This window comes from Pleurodeles waltl, chromosome 8, assembly GCF_031143425.1.
Source record: "Pleurodeles waltl isolate 20211129_DDA chromosome 8, aPleWal1.hap1.20221129, whole genome shotgun sequence".
NCBI lineage: Eukaryota > Metazoa > Chordata > Amphibia > Caudata > Salamandridae > Pleurodeles > Pleurodeles waltl.
Genome location: NC_090447.1, coordinates 1,543,544,646 through 1,543,562,754, shown reverse-complemented (window position 1 = coordinate 1,543,562,754; position 18,109 = coordinate 1,543,544,646).

The window sequence follows — 18,109 nt, the reverse complement described above, 5'->3', positions numbered from 1 at the left end:
ACTTTTCCGTCACTTTTGGGACGGATTAACACCTCCTCCAAAGTTAGAATAACCCCCAAAGTGTCTTAAGTCTTTAAAAAGCAAACAAAGTCTCTTTCAAGCACAAAGTACCTGGTTTCTGGTGGAAAATCTCCGCAAAGGGACCCAGAAGAAGAGATACGTGGAAAAATGGTGTGTGCGTCGATTTCTCTCCAGCACACATGGACTTGCGTCGTTATTTTTCACGCGGGGAAGTCGTGCGTCGTTTTCCGGCGCTCGGACAGTCTCTTTCTATGGGTCGCGGGGATTACCAGATGTCCCTGGTCTGTGCGTGGATTCTCCTGCTTGTTTTCCGGCTGCGCGTCGTTCCGCAGGGCTGTGCGTCGAAGTTTCGCTCTCACAGCAGGCGTCGTGCCGATTTCTCCCCGGAAGTCGGGCGGCGTTGTCCTTGCGAGGCCGTGAGTCGAAGTTCCGGTCGTCCCGAAGGCGTCGCGTCGGTGTGCAGCGTTTTTCTCGCCACGGAGCAAGCTGTGCGTCGAAAATTTCGGCGCATGAAGCATCCAAGTGAAAAAGAGAAGTCTTTTTGGTCCTGAGACTTCAGGGAACAGGAGGCAAGCTCTATCCAAGCCCTTGGAGAGCACTTTCACAGCCAGACAAGAGTTCAGCAAGGCAGCAGGCCAACAGCAAGGCAGCAGTCCTTTGTAGAAAAGCAGACAGGCAGTTCTTCTTGGCAGGGTGCAGGTTCTGGTTCAGGTTTCTTCTCCAGCAAGTGTCTGATGAGGTAGGGCAGAGGCCCTGTTTTATACTAAGTTGTGCCTTTGAAGTGGGAGTGACTTCAAAGAGTGTCTAAGAAATGCACCAGGTTCCCTTTCAGTTCAATCCTGTCTGCCAGGGTCCCAGTAGGGGGTGTGGCAGTCCTTTGTGTGAGGGCAGGCCCTCCACCCTCCCAGCCCAGGAAGACCCATTCAAAATGCAGATGTATGCAAGTGAGGCTGAGTACCCTATGTTTGAGGTGTGTCTGAGTGAATGCACAAGGAGCTGTCAACTAAACCTAGCCAGACGTGCATTGAAGGGCACAGAAAGATTTAAGTGCAAAGAAATGCTCACTTTCTAAAAGTGGCATTTCTAGAATAGTAATATTAAATCCGACTTCACCAGTCAGCAGGACTTTGTTTTACCATTCTGGCCATACTAAATATGACCTTCCTGCTCCTTTCAGATCAGCAGCTGGCACTTCAACAATGTATGAGGGCAGCCCCAATGTTAGCCTATGAAGGGAGCAGGCCTCACAGCAGTGTAAAAACGAATTTAGGAGTTTTACACTACCAGGACATATAACTACACAGGTACGTGTCCTGCCTTTTACCCACACAGCACCCTGCTCTAGGGGTTATCTAGGGCACACATTAGGGGTGACATATATGTAGAAAAAGGGGAGTTCTAGGCTTGGCAAGTACTTTTAAATGCCAAGTCGAAGTGGCAGTGAAATTGCACACACAGGCCTTGCAATGGCAGGCCTGAGACAGGGTTAAGGGGCTACTGAAGTGGGTGGCACAACCAGTGCTGCAGGCCCACTAGTAGCATTTAATCTACAGGCCCTAGGCACATATAGTGCACTCTACTAGGGACTTACAAGTAAATTAAATAGCCAATCACGGATAAACCAATCAATAGTACAATTTACACAGATAGCATATGCACTTTAGCACTGGTTAGCAGTGGTAAAGTGCCCAGAGGTCAAAAGCCAACAACAACAGGTCAGCAAAAATAGGAGGAAGGAGGCAAAAAGTTTGGGGATGACCCCGTCAAAAAGCCAGGTCCAACTATGTCCCTATTGCTTCTTTGCCCTCCGATACTTCCTCAGGCGGGTATACAAGCTCAGACTTGGACACAGACCAAACATCACGCCCAAGGCAGGGACAACGGGTTACCCTAAGATACAGATTGAACTACCCACACGTAGCTTCCCAGTTCCCCCAATAAATACTCAACCATGGGGATGGCCTCCCCACTATGGTCCTCCTTCCCAATTTCAGCCCCCAGGATACAAATTAAGGATGGAAATAGCAGAATTATTCCGTAAAATTAGACTTAAGTCCTTCTTTTTGGAGCACCTTATCACCAACATAGGACAAGAAAGGAACACAGGTCTACGACCCAAGTCTAGATTTACCGCTCCGCGTCACCAATGCCACTGGAGCTACTAGCCTTTGAGAAGTCAGTGAGCAGGAAAATAGATAAGCTACAACAACAGCCTACTGACACCTTTCAAAATATAAGTACGCAGGAACTAGCAGCCCTACGTGACCTGGCTAATTACACCTCAATAATAGTCAAACCAGCTGACACAGGTGGTGCAAAGGTAATTATGCGAAGGGCAATGTATAATGAAGAATGCCTCTGCCTATTAGCGGACACTCAACACTACAAAGAACTGACAAGAGACCCGACCCAGGAAATTCAAGAATAGATAGCCTTTTTAACAACAAAGGGCACTGATAACGGATGGATCACCAAGCATGAGGCAGCTTTTCTAACCTAGGAAAATCCTAACACACTATACTTCTACACACTACCTAAAATACATAAGAACAAGTTTCCCCCTTCAGGGAGGCCGATTGTGTCAGGGATAGGATCCATGCTAGAGCCCCTGTCGCAATTCTGTAACTTTTTTTTTACAACCTTATGTGAAACAAATATCAACATATTTAAAGGACACCAAAGATGTTCTCATTCTTCTCGACAATCTAGAGTTTGACAGAGAAAACGAGTATATAATAACTCGAGACGTGGAGTCTCTTTACTCAAATATACCACAGGAAGCCACCCTTGAAGTTATTTGTAACCTCTAGAATAAGGGCACCTGGGTTTATTTAACACCCCCAGAGTTCGTGTTGGATTTGGCACATGTAGCACGAACAAGAAACGTCTTTGAGTTTAACAAAAAGTTCTATCTCCAGGTACATGGGACCGTTCTTTGCTCCAAGCCTAGGCTGCCTGTATGTAGATCATTTTGAGAGAGATCTCATATTAACTGAAGATCATCCTTGCTATAACCAGATCAGGATATGGATGCGCTACATTGATGATGTTCTTATATTTTGGAAGGGTACAGAAGAAGAAGCAACTACCTTTGTTTCTTGGTTGAACTCCTTGAACCTGTTCTTGAGGTTCACATTTACGATAGGTGACCCAAAAATCTCTTTTCTTGACCTTATTTCTGAAAAAGACGGTCACCTAAAAATGGAAGTTTTCTACAAACCAACGGATAGGAACAATTTATTACAATTTCAAAGCTTCCACCCAAGATCACTTAAGGAGAACTTACCAGTGGGGCAATTTCTGTGCCTAAGACGCAACTGTACAGAACTAACAGATTACAACAAACATGCCAGGAAATTGACCGACAGGCTACAAACGAAAGGTTATCCAGCATATCTCACAAGAAGGGCCGACAAACGAGCCCGTTCCAGTCACAGGGGTGTGTTATTACAACCCTCCGTAAGGACTGACAAAAAAGACAGCATTATTTGTGTAACCACCTTTAGTCCTTTGTCCAACACAGTGAAAAAAATAATCAGAGATTATTGGACAATCCTAACCTCTGGAGGTCTTCCTTTTCAACCCCCTCTCAATGCCTTTAAGAAAGCGAGCCGCATCCGAGATATGGTGGTCCACACTCGTCCACGAGACAAACCGCCTACCAAGAAACAAGGGACCCTATGGGACCTACCACCACCAAAAGGCCACTTTCCCTGTGGAAACTGCAGAGTTTGCCAATTAAAAAAAAAAAAAAACTAAAATTAGAACTAGGATTACAGACACCATAGGAACTAAAGAACGTAACCAACTGTAACAGCAAGAATGTCATTTATATAATTAGGTGCCCATGTAATCTGATGTATATAGGCATGACCACGAGGAGAGTAGGCACTCGCATCTGCGAACATCGAAGCACCATTAGATGCAAACGGGATGCCACTCGCCTAACAGAATACTACATTACCAATAATCACACTCCTGATGGAATGGAATGGGATGTCATTCATAAACTGAACCAGCAAAATATGAACCTTAAGCAAAGGTTGCACTTCTACGAACAGAGATGGATTTGGAGGTTACATACAGACACCAGTGGTCTGAATGATGACATTCCATGGTCCTCCCTGTAATCACAGGACATTACTACCGACAGTACACTGTTGATTCCCTAGACCCATCTTTCCTCGTGTCTATACCTTATTTCTTCGTCTCGTATCTTTACAGTTCTGCTCTATTTTTCCTTTCTTTTCTCTTTCCTTCCCTGGTTGTCTTTTCTCTAGACTAGGTGTCCTACTGATTCCTACATTTTTCCCCCCTTCACACCTCCCTCCCCTTTCTCTCCTCTTCTCCCATTACGAGTCCAGCTCCCAGGCGTTTCATTATACGAGCGGCTGGAACGCGGACGCTAGGTGATACCACCGGTTGCATCCTTTGGAGTAGTAAGTGTTTTGCCCATTGGGGCCCCCCCTTTGACCTCACAGACCTTGAGTAGGGTCCGGCAGAACTAAGATAAGTATCTTTATCACAAAAGTGCCTTCTCCTTGGCTAACCTCCAGTTTATGACTTTCTAGTGTATACCTGCCACTTCTAGTAGTTCATATAGTTTCTGTATTTATATAAGCTTATCCTTCTTACAGTCTGGCCAATTTTTTAATTTTTATCTTTCTACCGTGTTAAACCTGTCCTCACTGTTAGGCCCACCCTTTCTCCTGCATGTGTGTGGGTGTGGACACCGTTTTTGCGTGCTGTGTTTTACTTTGAAGTGGCACCTTCCCTCACCTCTATACACCCCTCATCTTTTTTAACTTTATCCCTTTTTCTTATAGGCCTTGTTTAAGTATCCAGGTAGGCCCCCACTTTTATAATGATCACTGAGCTCTTATCCATCTGCTCTCTTCCTTGTAGGGATCCGGACCCTGACGAATGCCCCAGACCTCCCAGCTCTTAGCGTGGGCAGAAACATGTTGGTCCCTTATCATTTTTAGACCCCTCGAGTCATAATTCTCAATGGTGTCCTTCACTTTGTTTTTATTCTTGCCTGCAGACACCCTTATTAATGTAACGGCTAACCAAATAGGTGTTTTGCAAGACAATTTTACTATTCATCTGGATACCTTATATTATCCAGTCAGATTTAATTTCAGCACTCCCTCTGTAGTTCTTATAACATCGAGGTTGAGCCCGCCCAGGTAGTATCACCTTACCTGGGTGGGGCTAGGTGGTCATACGATGAAGCACGACACTATAATGTGTGTGAGACCACCTAGTCCGTAAAAGGAACTCCCTCTTATGCACAGCCATTTCTTACACCTTCATCTGAGCCGGAGATTACGCGCCAATGTAGCGCATCCAGAACAGGGCCAAATAGTCCCGCTCTCTCTATGCATCCACCTCACAGTTTGTGGTTGTACAGCTTCTGACTTAAACGGAAGTGTGTGTGGGGTTGATTTACTCCCGATACTCTCTTTTTGTGGTATTGCTAGCTATTATCCAACATGGCTATTGTCTGGAGCTCATTACCATACTACCCAGTATTCCCCCCTCGCACTCGCAGGCTGTCACAGGACATCTTACATTTCTCAAACAAGAGGTCCAAGCCCTTCTGTTCATAGGAGCAATAGAACCTGTCCCTCCTCAACACCAAGGCTCAGGAGTATATTCCCTATACTTCTTGATCCCCCAAAAAGACGGGTGACTAAGACCAATCCTAGTTCTCAGTCATCCCATCAGAACACTTCCAAATGGTGACTCTACAAGATGTCATAATCCTTTTAGGGAAACTTTAAGTCAACACTAGACCTAAAGGGCGCCTACTTTCACATACCGATACACCCTGCTCACCGCAAATACCTAAGATTTGTCATAGCAGGCAAACACTAGCAGGAAAGCACTAGCAGTGCAAAGTACTTCCACTGGGGGTCACTACCGCACTTCGAGTGTTCACAAAGTGCCTGGCAGTGGATGCGGCCCCTCTGCAAAGATAAAACGTCAGTGCATTCCCCGACCTGTACAATCGACTCATCTAAGCCAGTACTCCTGTCAGTGCCAACCTCACACTCAGGTGATAATAGACCACCTTCACAGCATCGGCTTCACTATCAGCATTGCAAGGTCTCACCTACAGCTACTACAGGTTCAAACATATTTCGGAGCAATCCTAAACCCTCAATTAGAGCTTGCTTACCCCAATCCCGCTCGAGTTCAGAACTTTCAGACAACTCTGCTCCAGTTCCATCAAACACTCACAGTAAAGAGAGTTATGTGACTACTAGGAATGATGGTGCCTTGTATTGCCATACGTCGCCACGCAAGACTGCACACGCATCGTCTGCAGCAGAGTCTAGCTCACCAGCGGTCTCCATCACAGGATCACCTGGAAGATCTAGTGTTGTTAGACCGCCACACTTGCCGTTCCCTACAGTGGTGGAACACCACCCACCTGTTGCAAGGGCGGCCTTTTCTGGAACCTGTTCCTCACATTACCCTCACCACGGACGCACCACAGACAGGTTGGGGTGCCCATCTACAAGGCAACGATACAAGGTCTTTGGGATGCCAGACATTACTCATTGAACATCAGTTACCTGGATTTTCAGGTGCTCTTCCTACACTGAAAGCTTTCCTTCCTCCTGTCTCACAAGGTTGTCCTTGTCTGGACAGACAAAATGACAGCCATGTATAATCTGCAAAAACGTGGGGGGGACACGGTTTTCACAACTATCACACCTGTCTCAGAGCATATGAAACAGGACACTTCACCACATCATTCACCTGTTGGTGGAATATCTCCCAGGAACAGACAATAACTTGCAGACCTGCTCAGCAGGAGGCACCAACAAATCCATGAACGGGAACTCCATCCACAAGCCCTACTTCCAAAAGTAGGGGTTCCCTCACATAGACCTTCTAGCCTCAGCAGAAAACGCAAAATACCCAAACTTCGCCTCCAGGTCCAAGGGCAACGCACTATGGATGAATTAGTCCGGGGTATTTGCATACCCTTTTCCACCTCTCCCACTCATTCCATTTCTGGTTCAGAGGATTAGACAAATGTCTCTCACCATGACCCTTGTGGCTCCCACCTGGGCACACCAGCCTTGGTTCACCACACTCCTGGTTCTCTCCGTAGTCCCACACAGGAAGCTTCCCAACAGGCTAGACCTTCTCACTCAGAATCAAGAACAAATCGTACATCCAGACCCGAAGTCACTTTACCTGGCAATTTGGCTCCTGAAGTCATAGAGGGTTACCACCAGAATGTCTGGACATTCTCCAAGAAGCCTGTTAACCTGCCACTAGAGCGTGTTACGCAGCAACAGTGCAGGACATCATCTGTTAGTGCTTCATGTGCAAAAAGCAAACTTGGCTTACTCTTAAATTTGGATACACCTAGCTGCAATAGCTGCTTACTGCAGGAAAGTACCCTCTTGGTATCAAGATGGCAGAATCGAGTGGCCACCTGGAATAGCTCTGGCCACCACCCCTGGGGTGGTGATGGACAGAGGAGTGGTCACTCCCCTTTCTTTTGTCCAGTTTCACGCCAGAGCGTGGACTGAGGGTCCCTGAACCGGTGTAGACTGGTTTATGCACTGAGGGCGCCAAATGTGTCCTTCAAAGCAAAACCAGTGGCTTGGGAAGGCTACCCCTCCCAAGCCAGTCACACCTATTTCCAAAGGGAGAGGGTGTTACCTCCCTTTCCAAAGGAAATCCTTTGTTCTGCCTTCCTGGGCTTCATCAGATCAAGCAGCAGGAGGGCAGAAACCTGTCTGAGGGGTGGCAGCAGCTTGGCTGTCCAGAAAACCCTGTAAGACTGGTGGTAGTAATGCTGGGGGGTCCTCTAAGGAGCCCCCAGAGTGCATGGGATCATACTTCCAGGACTTGCAACAGTATTCGGAGGTTCGGAGTTAGCATTATGTAGCTGGACATAAGTAGTAAGCTATGTCCAGTACACATGTAAAATGGCGTCCCCACACTCATGAAGTCCAGTAAAATGGGGCTGGAGTTTGTGGGGGCACTTCTGCGAGTGCAGGGGTACCCTGACACACAGGTACCTGCACCCTGACCTCTGAGCTGAGAGGGCCTACCCTAGGGGGGACTTACAGTGACCTGGTGCAGTGACCTGTAGTGAAACTGGGTGTGCACACGCGGTTCACGCAGACTGCAACGGCAGACCTGCAGACACACTTTGCAGGGGCTCCTTTTGGGTGGCAGAAAAACTACTGCAGCCCATAGGGATCCCCTGGAACCCCAATGCCCTAGGTATCTAGGTACCATATACTAGGGATTTATATGGGGAACAAGTATGCCAATTGTGGGAAGAAAAGGTTACTAGCAACCAGTTTTAGAGGAGAGAACATAGTTACTGGGATCCTGGTTGGCAAGATCCCAGTGAACACAGTCAAACACTGACAACAGGCAGAAAATGGGGGAAACCATGCCAAGAAAGATGGCACTTTCCTACAGATACCTTTCTTTTTGTAACACTGGCTGTTTTCTTTCATGTGTGTAAGTGCTGTGTGACTACAATGGCTTTGCATTCCCCCTAGGCTTCCCCCAGCCCCCTCCTGGAACCTTAATGTTGTACTGAGTAGACTCATGGGTCCCCCATTTGAGCCTTTACTCTCATGCCCGCTTCAATTTCTATCGTGGAAGTTGTCATTCTTAGTCGTCATTACCTCAATCCAGCTTGTTAGTGAGCTCCAGGCTTTAACCGTAGAAGAACCTTTCTTCCAAATACATAGACAAAGTTGTTTCTTCGTACCAACCCTAAACTCCTACCCAAAGTAGTTTCCATTTTCAACTCCATCAGTCTATTGAGCTCCTAGTTTTGTTCCCCGCAACCAGACTCTGTTGCGGCAAGAGCTCTACATACCGTAGATGTCAAAAGAGCCCTTACGTTCTACATTGATAGAACTAAGACTTTCAGAAAGACTAAACAACTCTTTGTAGCCTTTTCTCCACCTCACAAACGCAACCCAATATCCTAATCAGGCACAGCCAGATGGATTGTCAAATATATTCCAACTTGCTACATTAAAGCCAAAATACCTTTATCTGTTTCTCCCAGAGCACACTCCACCCATAAAGAGGAGCCACTATGGCCTTTCTTGGAAAAATCCCAATAGCGGGCATGCGTAAGGCAGCAACATGGGCTGCACCACACACCTTCACAAAACACTACTGTGTGGATGTTTTAGCACGCCAACAAGGCAGTGTAGGTCACGCAGTGTAGGTCAGGCAGTGCTGCATACTCCTTTCCAGAATAACGCAACTCCCCACAGGCTTGCCACCACATTATAGGTTGGACTGCTTTACGGTCTATGCAGAGCATCTGTATCTACAGCCACACGCGCTATGTTACGTACCCCATAAGCACCTGTGTGGCATGTAGTGCTGTAGATTTACATGCACCGTCCCTCCTCCCCGGACGCCTATGGCTGCTGCAGTTACTATGTGTTCGATGGCATGTGTAGCTGCAGATACACATGTTGTGCATAGCCCGCCATCTGGTGTTGGGTCGGAGTGTTACAAGTTGTTTTTCTTCGAAGAAGTCTTTCGAGTCACGAGACCGAGGGACTCCTCCTCTTTTGCTTCCATTGCGCATGGGCGTCGACTCCATCTTCGATTGTTTTCTTTCCGCCATCGGGTTCGGACGTGTTCCTTTTCGCTCCGGGTTTCGGAACGGAAAGATAGTTAAAACTTCGGAAAATTACGTCGGTATTGTTGCGTTCGGGATCGGGTTAGATAGAATCGACATCGAATCGTGAAGAGCTCCGGTAGCCCTTCGGGGTAATTTCGATCCTTTGTCGGGGCCTGGTCGGCCCGACCGCGTGTAACATCGAGGCTGATGGAACGGACCCCGTTCCGATTCTGTCCTAAATGCCACAACAAATACCCATATACAGACCAACATTTGGTCTGTAACCTGTGCCTGTCGCCCGAGCACAAGGAAGAAACTTGTGAGGCCTGTCGTGCGTTTCGATCCCGAAAAACGCTCCGTGTCCGGCGAGCCAGAAGATTACAGATGGCGTCCACGCCGACAGGACACCGAGAGTTCGAGGAACAAGGAGAAGAAGAGGAAGCCTTCTCTATCCATGAATCGGACTCGGAGGAATTCGATGTCCAAGAAACAGTGAGTAAGACGTCGAAGCCAGCACACAAGAAAACAGACAAGGCCCAGGGGACGCCACTGCCAACAGGCCATGGCTCAACCCATAAAGTCGGTGACCGCCCATTGGCACCGAAAAAGGCCGAACTAGTGCCGAGGTCGTCCGACTCGGGTCGAGACACAGGCACGCAGCAATCTCGGGACCGAGAAAGTGCTGCCGAAAAAGATCGACGCCGAGACAGCGGAGCCGAAGCTGCTCGACGCAGAGACAGCGGCACCGAGGAAGATCGACGCCGAGAAATTTCGACTCCAAAAAAGAGAAAAGTCGCCTCGGAGCCGAAAACGAGTAAGGACATAGTTTCGGTGCCGAAACGACCGGCAACCAAGCCAACTACCAGCTCATATTCAGAGGAGCAATCACTGTCCTCTCAAATGCGCAAACATAGATTTGAGGAAGAGTTACAGACCACTGAAATAGACCACACTCAAAAGCGGATCTTCATACAGAGTGGAACAGGGAAGATCAGCACCCTTCCCCCTATTAGGAGAAAAAGGAGACTTGAGTTCCAAACACAGGAACAAGCACCACAAACAAAAGTGGTGAAGAAGGTAACTCCACCACCCTCTCCTCCACCTGTAACTCACATATCACCGGCACAGACTCCGTCACACTCACCGGCTCACACCACCATGAGCCAAGATGACCAGGACGCTTGGGACCTATACGACGCCCCAGTGTCAGACAACAGTCCGGAGGCGTATCCTACCAAGCCCTCACCACCAGAGGACAGCACAGCATATACACAGGTGGTAGCTAGGGCAGCAGAGTTCCATAACGTGTCGCTACACTCGGAACCTGTCGAGGATGACTTCCTTTTCAACACCCTCTCCTCCACCCATAGCACCTACCAGAGCCTGCCTATGCTCCCAGGAATGCTAAGGCACGAAAAGCAAATCTTCAAAGAGCCTGTCAAGAGTAGAGCAATAACACCAAGGGTGGAAAAAAAATATAAAGCACCGCCCACGGACCCTGCTTTCATCACCTCACAACTGCCACCAGATTCAGTTGTAGTAGGGGCAGCTCGCAAGAGAGCCAACTCTCACACATCAGGCGATGCACCACCTCCGGATAAAGAAAGCCGCAAGTTCGACGCAGCCGGAAAAAGGGTCGCAGTACAAGCTGCAAACCAGTGGCGCATCGCTAACTCTCAAGCGCTCCTAGCGCAATATGACAGAGCCCATTGGGACGAGATGCAGCACCTCATCGAGCATCTACCCAAAGATTTACAAAAAAGGGCGAAACAAGTGGTTGAGGAGGGACAAAACATCTCCAATAACCAAATACGCTCCTCTATGGATGCAGCGGACACAGCTGCAAGAACAATTAACACAGCAGTAACCATAAGAAGGCACGCATGGTTGCGCACATCTGGCTTTAAACCGGAGATACAGCAAGCGGTGCTCAATATGCCATTCAATGAGCAACAACTGTTCGGACCTGAAGTGGACACGGCAATTGAGAAGCTAAAAAAGGACACTGACACAGCCAAGGCCATGGGCGCACTCTATTCCCCGCAGGGCAGAGGCACTTTCGGCACCTTCCGCAAAACAACCTTCAGAGGGGGGTTTCGGGGTCAGGCCACACAAGCCAGTACCTCACATTCAACACCGTCTACCTACCAGGGACAGTACCAAAGGGGAGGCTTTCGGGGCCAGTACAGAGGAGGACAATTCCCTAGAAACAGGGGAAAATTTCAAAGCCCAAAAACACCTGCAACCAAACAGTGACTCACAGGCCACTCATCCCCTCCACACAACACCAGTGGGGGGAAGAATAAGTCAGTATTACCAATCTTGGGAGGAAATAACAACAGACACTTGGGTCTTAGCAATTATCCAACATGGTTATTGCATAGAATTTCTCCAAATCCCTCCAAATATACCACCAAAAACACAGAATATATCAAAACAGCATTCAGACCTTCTGGAAATAGAAGTTCAAGCATTACTGCAAAACAACGCAATAGAACTGGTACCATGTACACAAATAAACACAGGAGTTTACTCACTGTACTTTCTAATACCAAAAAAGGACAAAACACTGAGACCAATCATAGATCTCAGAACACTAAACACCTACATCAAATCAGAACACTTTCACATGGTCACGCTACAAGAAGTGTTACCATTGCTAAAGCAACAACACTACATGACAACCTTAGATCTCAAAGACGCGTATTTCCACATACTGATACATCCCTCGCACAGGAAATACCTAAGGTTCGTATTCAAAGGAATACATTACCAATTCAAAGTATTGCCGTTCGGTATAACAACCGCACCAAGAGTCTTTACAAAATGCCTAGCAGTAGTGGCTGCACACATCAGAAGGCAGCAAATACACTTATTCCCGTATCTAGACGATTGGCTAATCAAGACCAACTCACTGACAAAGTGTTCACACCACACAGATCATGTCATACAAACCCTCTACAAACTCGGTTTCTCCGTCAACTATGCAAAATCACACATTCTACCGTGCAAAGTACAGCAATACCTAGGAGCGACAATAGACACAACAAGGGGAATAGCCACTCCAAGTCCACAAAGGGTTCAAAATTTCCTAAAAGTTATACAAACTATGTATCCAACACAAAAAATACAAGCAAAGATGGTATTACAACTCCTAGGCATGATGTCCTCATGCATAGCCATTGTCCCGAACGCAAGACTGCACATGAGGCCCTTACAACAGTGCCTAGCATCACAATGGTCACAAGCACAGGGTCACCTTCTAGATCTGGTGTTGATAGACCGCCAAACATACATCTCGCTTCTATGGTGGAATAGTATAAATTTAAACAAGGGGCGGCCTTTCCAAGACCCAGTGCCACAATACGTAATAACAACAGATGCTTCCATGATAGGGTGGGGAGCACACCTCAATCAACACAGCATCCAAGGACAATGGGACGTACATCAAACAAAGCTGCATATAAATCACCTCGAACTGCTAGCAGTTTTCCTAGCGTTAAAAGCATTCCAACCCATCATAACCCACAAGTACATTCTTGTCAAAACAGACAACATGACAACAATGTATTATCTAAACAAACAGGGGGGGACACACTCGACACAGCTGTGCCTCCTGGCACAAAGAATATGGCAATGGGCAATTCACAACCACATTCGCCTAATAGCACAGTTTATTCCAGGGATCCAGAATCAACTTGCAGACAATCTCTCTCGAGATCACCAACAGGTCCACGAATGGGAAATTCACCCCCAAATTCTAAACACTTACTTCAAAATTTGGTGAACACCTCAAATAGACTTATTTGCAACAAAGGAGAACGCAAAATGCCAAAACTTCGCATCCAGGTACCCACGCAGGCAGTCTCAAGGCAATGCCCTATGGATGAACTGGTCAGGGATATTTGCATACGCTTTTCCCCCTCTCCCTCTCCTTCCATATCTAGTAAACAAATTGAGTCAAAACAAACTCAAACTCATACTAATAGCACCAACATGGGCAAGACAATCCTGGTACACAACACTACTAGACCTGTCAGTAGTACCCCACGTCAAGTTACCCAACAGGCCAGATCTGTTAACACAACACAAACAACAGATCAGGCATCCAAACCCAGCATCGCTGAATCTAGCAATCTGGCTCCTGAAATCCTAGAATTCGGACATTTAAACCTCACACAAGAATGTATGGAAGTCATAAAGCAAGCTAGAAGACCATCCACTAGACACTGCTATGCAAGCAAATGGAAAAGGTTTGTTTGCTACTGCCATAATAATCAAGTTCAACCATTACACGCATCTCCAAAGGATGTAGTGGGTTACTTACTACACTTACAAAAATCGAATCTGGCCTTCTCTTCCATTAAGATACACCTCGCAGCAATATCTGCATACCTGCAGATTACCCATTCAACTTCACTATTTAGGATACCTGTCATTAAAGCGTTTATGGAAGGCCTGAAAAGAATTATATCACCAAGGACACCACCTGTTCCTTCATGGAACCTCAACATCGTCTTAACAAGACTCATGGGGCCACCTTTTGAACCCATGCATTCCTGCGAAATACAATTCTAAACCTGGAAAGTTGCATTTCTCATTGCCATCACATCTCTAAGAAGAGTAAGTGAAATTCAGGCGTTTACAATACAAGAACCTTTTATCCAAATACACAAAAATAAGGTAGTCCTAAGAACCAATCCTAAATTTCTACCAAAGGTTATTTCACCGTTCCACTTAAATCAAACGGTAGAACTACCAGTGTTCTTCCCACAGCCAGACTCGGTAGCTGAAAGGGCACTACATACATTAGACATCAGAAGAGCACTAATGTACTACATTGACAGAACAAAAGAAATCAGAAAAACAAAACAACTGTTTATTGCATTTCAAAAACCTCATACAGGAAACCCAATATCAAAACAGGGTATAGCCAGATGGATAGTTAAGTGCATCCAAATCTGCTACCTTAAAGCAAAAAGGGAGCTGCCCATTACACCAAGGGCACACTCAACCAGAAAGAAAGGCGCTAGCATGGCCTTCCTAGGGAATATTCCAATGCACGAGATATGTAAGGCAGCCACATGGTCTACGCCTCACACATTTACTAAGCACTACTGTGTAGACGTGCTATCCGCACAACAAGCCACTGTAGGTCAAGCCGTACTAAGAACTTTATTTCAGACTACTTCCACTCCTACAGGCTGAGCCACCGCTTTTGGGGAGATAACTGCTTACTAGTCTATGCACAGCATGTGTATCTGCAGCTACACATGCCACCGAACGGAAAATGTCACTTACCCAGTGTACATCTGTTCGTGGCATTAGTTGCTGCAGATTCACATGCGCCCACCCGCCTCCACGGCAGCCTGTAGCCGTTTAGAAGTAGATCTTGAACATTTGTACATTTGTAAATATATTACTTTAACCTTCATTTTGTACATACTTATTCACTCCATTGCATGGGCACTATTACTAACACACACAACTCCTACCTCACCCTCTGCGGGGAAAACAATCGAAGATGGAGTCGACGCCCATGCGCAATGGAAGCAAAAGAGGAGGAGTCCCTCGGTCTCGTGACTCGAAAGACTTCTTCGAAGAAAAACAACTTGTAACACTCCGACCCAACACCAGATGGCGGGCTATGCACAACATGTGAATCTGCAGCGACTAATGCCACGAACAGATGTACACTGGGTAAGTGACATTTTCAATATTTTACCCAGTGGCGGTAGGTAGTTATAGTTAGGACCGTGCGTCGTAGAAAAAGCGTTTTTTGACATTCCTATATTACTGGCACCGTTTGACAAATCCACCTGAAATTTCCCCAAAAAGTGGCCCAGTGATTCTTGGTGCAGATGGAAAGTTTTGGGGTGATCCGTCAAGCTGAGCCGAGGAAAACGCCCCATAGGGCCTGTCAACACGTCTAAAGCCCGAACTGCTGGACAAAATTACACCAAATTTGGCAGAAAGCTAACTGTCGGTATGCAGATTGTGCTTTTTGTTAATTGCCGTAAATCCATTCAATAGTTCTTGAGACATTTAGGAAAATTCTAATTTGTATATCTCTGGCCACAAAGTATTAGCCAACAAAGGCGAACTTGTGCAGGGAAATGCACAGCTCTGATTGGCTGCCAACACTTCAAACAAGGTAGTGCTGGCAGCCAAGCAGAGTCCCAGATAAAAAGTAAAAATAAAATAAAAGGGGCCAAGGTAGAGATACCCCGCCACCGCCCAACCCCGGAGACCACCACCTCCCCAGAACTTTATTAAATATGCGTGAGTAGATGCATGACCACACTGCCCCGAGTACCACCAACTTTCCAGGGCGAAGTAGAATTGATTTTGGGGGGGGGGGCACAAAGCCCTTCCACTGCCCTGGGGATCCCCTCATGGAGCCTCAGATGGCCCTGGGGACCGCCACACCCAGGGCCGGCTCCTGGTATAGTCCGGGGTGCCAACCCCCAGGACATAGCTGTTTGCTGTGGCTTGGCTGCAGCTCTGCAGCGAAGCCACAGCAAACACTTCACAGGTTTGACAGCGGGACCTGTAGAGCAGATCATCTCCCCTTCCATCATTGCTTCAGCCAGCAGGGAGCTGCTATCAAAGCAGGTCCATGCTTGCTGCAGCAATGACACTTTAACAGCTGAATTTCGTGATTTTGTATGAATAAATTCAGAACCTAACTATAACGCCCCTTTAACCTGTGTTTTTTTCAGTGATATTTATGTTTTTAGCTGTTATACTTAGAGTTCTTTCAAGTAACTATAACTCGATCCCTAAAGTAACTATAACTTGCACCTTTGCCCTGCGCAGTTCTCTCATCAATCATTTTATTGCAAATGTTGCTCTGAGAATATGAATAATGGGATAGAATATGTCATCAATCATAGAACATAGAGGATTTAGCTGTTGTGAGAAAGTAGCCTCTTTCTAGCCTTGTTACCCCCACTTTTGGCCTGTTTGTGAGTATATGTCAGGGTGTTTTCACTGTCTCACTGGGATCCTGCTAGCCAGGGCCCAGTGCTCATAGTGAAAACCCTATGTTTTCAGTATGTTTGTTATGTGTCACTGGGACCCTGCTAGTCAGGACCCCAGTGCTCATAAGTTTGTGGCCTATATGTATGTGTTCCCTGTGTGGTGCCTAACTGTCTCACTGAGGCTCTGCTAACCAGAACCTCAGTGGTTATGCTCTCTCACTTCTTTCAAATTGTCACTAACAGGCTAGTGACCAATTGTACCAATTTACATTGGCTTACTGGAACACCCTTATAATTCCCTAGTATATGGTACTGAGGTACCAAGGGTATTGGGGTTCCAGGAGATCCCTATGGGCTGCAGCATTTCTTTTGCCACCCATAGGGAGCTCTGACAATTCTTACACAGGCCTGCCACTGCAGCCTGAGTGAAATAACGTCCACGTTATTTCACAGCCATTTACCACTGCACTTAAGTAACTTATAAGTCACCTATATGTCTAACCTTTACCTGGTAAAGGTTAGGTGCAAAGTTACTTAGTGTGAGGGCACCCTGGCACTAGCCAAGGTGCCCCCACATTGTTCAGGGAAAATTCCCCGGACTTTGTGAGTGCGGGGACACCATTACACGCGTGCACTACATATAGGTCACTACCTATATGTAGCTTCACAATGGTAACTCCGAATATGGCCATGTAACATGTCTATGATCATGGAATTGCCCCCTCTATGCCATCCTGGCATAGTTGGCACAATCCCATGATCCCAGTGGTCTGTAGCACAGACCCTGGTACTGCCAAACTGCCTTTCCTGGGGTTTCACTGCAGCTGCTGCTGCTGCCAACCCCTCAGACAGGCTTCTGCCCTCCTGGGGTCCAGCCAGGCCTGGCCCAGGATGGCAGAACAAAGGACTTCCTCTGAGAGAGGGTGTTACACCCTCTCCCTTTGGAAAATGGTGTGAAGGCAGGGGAGGAGTAGCCTCCCCCAGCCTCTGAAATGCTTTCATGGGCACATTTGGTGCCCATTTCTGCATAAGCCAGTCTACACTGGTTCAGGGACCCCTTAGCCCTGCTCTGGCGCGAAACTGGACAAAGGAAAGGGGAGTGACCACTCCCCTGACCTGCACCTCCCCTGGGAGGTGTCCAGAGCTCCTCCAGTGTGCTCCAGACCTCTGCCATCTTGGAAACAGAGGTGCTGCTGGCACACTGGACTGCTCTGAGTGGCCAGTGCCACAGGTGACGTCAGAGACTCCTTCTGATAGGCTCCTTCAGGTGTTGCTAGCCTATCCTCTCTCCTAGGTAGCCAAACCCTCTTTTCTGGCTATTTAGGGTCTCTGTCTCTGGGGAAACTTTAGATAACGAATGCAAGAGCTCATCCGAGTTCCTCTGCATCTCTCTCTTCACCTTCTGCCAAGGCATCGACTGCTGACCGCGCTGGAAGCCTGCAAAACTGCAACATAGTAGCAAAGA